Below are 5,039 nucleotides of genomic sequence, written 5' to 3' on the forward strand. Positions count from 1 at the left end.
CACCTGGCCGTGCCCGCCTGCGCACCGCTCGCCGCCACCCCGCGCTGCCTCGCCGCGCCGCCCCGAGCGCCAGCGCGCCCGAGCTCCCTCTGGAGCGACCGACCCGCGCCGCACCATCTCGAGCGGGAGGAGGAAAAAGGAACCCCGCCGCCGCCGAGCCGCGCGGGCTTCGCCCGGCGACTCCTGCCGGCGGCGGCGAGGGGAGGGGGGCGGCGGGGTGTGGCTAGTGGCGGCGGCGGCTAGGGTTCGCTCCTGGCCGCCCGCGGGAGCGACCGAGGAGCGACCGAGGAAGTGCTCCTTTCTATATCGTCTCTAGCTACTTTTTTGTTTTGTTTCGAGACAGACAATGCAAGCAAGGGCTAAAGACAGACAGGGAGCCAAGCTGCCAACATCTGCATGCATGCAGCCAAATCGATCGGGAGGTGCAAAACTAAAGGCACCGTGAAATCTGACGCTGCGTGCACTTACGGCAATACTACATGTTAAGTCATCGATGGGACAACACTAGCTAGTACACACGAATTTTCAGAACCTAGCATATATAGGTTATCTATATCGATTGATGTAGCCCGTCAGGTTAAAAGCGTGGGTCAGACAGAAATACAGAATGTATACTAGTAGCTAGCTAGGCTTTAATCAGAAATGACTGTAATTAAGAAAGATGGGCACTGAGAATAAGTTTTGTGAATCGATCTCTCTTTCTTGTCTGTCCAAAGGCCATTAGTGTGGATTTGGGCCACGTGTAGACAGTACGTTGGATCGATCGATATACATATATATATATATGCTAGCTAGCTAGCTGCTAATCCCCACGGGAGCGATCGGAGGCTGTGATCGTCCGACATGTTCAGTCGCCGGCCGGTCGAGCTTGCATATGCCTAGCACTAGTACCAGACAGATAACTACTGCAAGTTGGACGCATTTGCTAGCTCACTAGCTGACCCCTTTTTCTCTGGAGATTAATTAGTAAGTAGAAGCATTTCTTCTCCTTCCCAACTGTCTGTCTGAAACTCTCTGTACACAACCATTCTTTTTTTTTTAAACACAGTACAGACGCAAGTGCTCATATACACGCGCATACACTCACCCCTATGAACGCACACCCTACCCCTATGAGCACCTCCGAAAGACTGAGCGGGAACGTCTCCTCCCACTGAATGCGCATCGCCGGAAATCCTGAAATAAATTTAGGAATAAATGCGAGCATCGACGGGAACGTCTCCTCCCACTGAATGCGCATCGCCGGAAATTCTGAAATAAATTCAGGAATAAATGCGAGCACCAGGACTTGAACCTTGGTGGGCTGGGGATACCACAGTTCCTCTAACCATCCAACCACAGGTTGGCATACACAACCATTCTTAGCTGATCGTGCATGTAGATTTCCTAACTCCTTGCTTGTGCTATTTACCAATTGCATACATGCTATTTTCCAAATTTTACAGGCCCCAGACCACTAAAATCTGGACCCTAGCCCGATAAAATCTTGAAATCTCAGAGGCTCATTTGACTTGAATGATTCTATGTGTACAAATTTTGACCCCACATTGCAAGTGGGCCAAGAAAATACCAATGTATAAAACATATGTGCTCTAATCCTTATTTTGCTCAGAAAAAAAGGTGCTCTAATCCTTATAGCACAAGCAAAGAGAGCAAGAGCGCACACACGCTCACCTGACTCACCCTACCAAACACGTGTCGCGTAAATCGAGTTTGAGCCAGTGGTACTCTACCTGTTAGAAGAGTTAACATTTGATTGCTAGTGTAAATCTCTAGGTATATGCGTCAATATATGCTCCAACCTGTTGATGAAACTTTCCTTGCGAAAGGATACATAAGGGAGAGCTTATGTAGAGGAAGGGGCATGGTTGTATATGGCAGGGCATACCTCTCAAACCGCGCCTCTTGAGAACCTGCATCTGTGAGAAGAGAAGACTTTGCAACCAACCCATATGGTTCATATGCGAAAATGCTAGACGCAACTAGTTACTAGTCCGTCATATGTGCTATGCTGTAGTACACTCATCGTGTTACGACTAGTTTGAATACATGATCGAGGAGGACAAATCAAATCACGCTCCCTTCGTCTAGATACATCCATTTGAGCGACAACTAATTCCGGACCGAGAAAATAGTAGTTTGAATACGCAGTCGAGGAGGACAAATCAGATCATGCGTTTGTGTCCACAATAGTAATTAACTAACCACTTGAGGTAATTAGTAGCCGCCTTAAGAACTACTAAATGTAGATATTTCATGCATGTCGATCGTTAGCTAGATAGTGGGCTGGGAGATCCATCCCACTTGGCGTGCTCCTTGCAGGGCAACATGCATGCACGTATGGTGTGTGGTGTGTGATATTTCCGGTTCCAGCAAGTTGAGCCAGCTTTTCCCCTTAATTGGCAATTTGGTGATTAGGTTCCCTAATTTATATGCTCACTACCTAGACCACTTGGGAAGCAGTGGAGCTAATCAATCAATTGAACAATTAAACAGTGGTTGAACTTTTTAACCTCATACTGCACTTAGCTAGAGTATTGTGGATCTTCCTACATATGTTCAGCCACTGTTTATTAACGGATATGATCAGTGATTGAGCTTTGCAAAAGCACTACGTACTTAGTTAAGGAACTCGTTGAAAAGGGGAGCTTATTTAAGAAATTAGTACCAAACAAAAGTATGCCACAAACAAATTAAAAGATCCACCATGAGATTTAGGTTTCTTTTGTTGTCTTGGCCGCCTCGTGGGAGTGCAACCGTGCATGCATGCTCACACTTTGCAGAGATCTTTTCGATTTCTTGGTGCACCATAAATATGAAAGTAATAATAAATCTTGTTCTAAACTCCCTCCTTCTAGATGTTTATGCCACACCAAAGTAAAAAAAAAAACCTCTATAGCAAGGGAGCACGGATCTTGATGCAAAGCTGAATGGCCTAGATAGAAGGATGCGCCACTCTCGTCGGTTAAGCAGGCCCCTTTCGTTCCGAAAGGCGATAAAAACCCTAGAGTTTGACATGTGGAAGAGATGTGACATGTGGAGTAGTATTCTTTTGTGTCATCCATGGTTGCTTGCATCATGGCAGCACACACTTGGATCGTGCCGTACACATATATGCCACGCCCCACCACGAAATGTTCCACGACGGATGCCAGACCGACACATCATCCTATTTAATCATATCGCGTTAGCTCTCTCGTGCGTCTAATGCTGGCTAGGGCCAATCGCGTGGGAGTACCGGCTGCGCCCCCTTCTAATCAATCGCACGGTTAACTTAATTATACTAGTTAAAAGATTAATCAACATGTTGATGAAAGGCTGAAGCTGACACTTGCCTAAAGTGCATATAATGAAAGAGAGCAGTCGACTAGAGCCTTATTAACATCTGTACTTTAGCTAGCAGCTAGCTCTGAAAGTGGCAGTGTGGGTTGATTAGTCATACTCCCTTCGTTGCAAATTACTCCCGCCGTAAAGAAATATAATAGGGATCGAGTAATTAAAGTCGTAGTTTTGTGATTTTGTCCTAAGTCAAGCTTTTTTATGTTTGATCGAGTTTGTAGAAAACTGTGCTAATATCGACAATATCAAGTTAAAACCCGCAAAAAAAGACAATATCAAGTTGGTTTCATTAGGCTCGTCATGATCTCGATATATTTTCATTACTCCCTCCGTTTCATAATGTAGTGCATATAGATTTTTAAAAAAGTCAAACTTCACAAACTTTGACCAAGTTTGTAGAGAAAAACATCTACATCTAGAATGCCAAACATATATCATTAGATTCATCATAAGACTAGTTTCATATTTATACATTTGATATTGTAGATATAAATAATTTTCTCCGTAAACTTGGTCAAAGTTTGACTTAAAAAAAAACTATACGCATTACATTATAGAACGAAGGTAGTACTATATGCATTTGATGTTGTAGATATTAGCATATTTTTTCTACACACTTGGTCAAAATTAAGGGCATCTTTGATTCACAGGATTTGGAAAAACGCAGAATTAAAGAAAAATCATAGGATTAAATGACGTCATGCCCTTTTGAATCCTACATGATTTTGACTTGTTTCATTGCACCAGGAAAAAAATCGAAAAAATTCTTTTCAAGAGTTTTGAGTGCATGCTAACATTCCTATCAAAGGAAATCTTAGATTTTTTTTTTCTATAAATGGTTCAATCGCGTGAATGAACAACCAACATAGAAAAAAAAATTCATAAGGATGCCAAATTCAAAATTTCTAGGAAAAATCCTTCAAGTCGAACAGGCCTTGAACAGTCGAACTTAAGACAAAGCTAGAAGTTCCAAGTAACATATACGGGGCTCAACTGCTCCATCTGTCAGCTGGTTTAGCTTGAGGCTCGAACGATGGCCTAACTATCCAGCTAATCAGCGTCAGCGCACGATTAGCACCGACGAGCACGCGCTAATCACTGGTGCCTGACCGTGAGTCGTTAATCCCCCCGTCCTAATCGTGCCAGACCAGCTGGAAAATCATCAGGCAGTAACTAATATACTAGTGGTACATATGTGGTTTTGTGGAGACGAGATGGATCGGGGGTTTGTCGATCAGTCTTTTTGACGATGTGAGCAAAGTGCACTACCTTGACACCTTTTGGAAGCACACTCCATATAGTGTTCGGAGATTGAGCGTCGGCAGCTCCGTGGAGACTGAAGGCTCAGGCTGCCTACCTTTGCCCAATGTCAAGGGTTGATCTATCTGACAACACCCTTTTTTGACAGAATTGATCGGCGATATCTGATAGGCTTTTAGCCAAATCATTTCGAAGATTTCTTAGTTTATCATCAGGATGCATGTGAGTGCCTGCATCTTTATCGCGTTTTCTGAATGAGTGACCTAGCTATGAACAACCGCAGACAATGAGGATGCATTTGGATGCTCGATGAGTAATGAGCATCATGATGCTTTAGTGGGTCGCCGCGGCGCCCCTACCTCGGTGGCGGGCGGCGACAAGCAAGCGAGAGGGAAATGGCATGATCAAGAGGACCGGGTGAAGGGGGTGACCGCGAGGAG

This window comes from Triticum aestivum, chromosome 4D (genome assembly GCF_018294505.1).
Source record: "Triticum aestivum cultivar Chinese Spring chromosome 4D, IWGSC CS RefSeq v2.1, whole genome shotgun sequence".
Lineage (NCBI taxonomy): Eukaryota > Viridiplantae > Streptophyta > Magnoliopsida > Poales > Poaceae > Triticum > Triticum aestivum.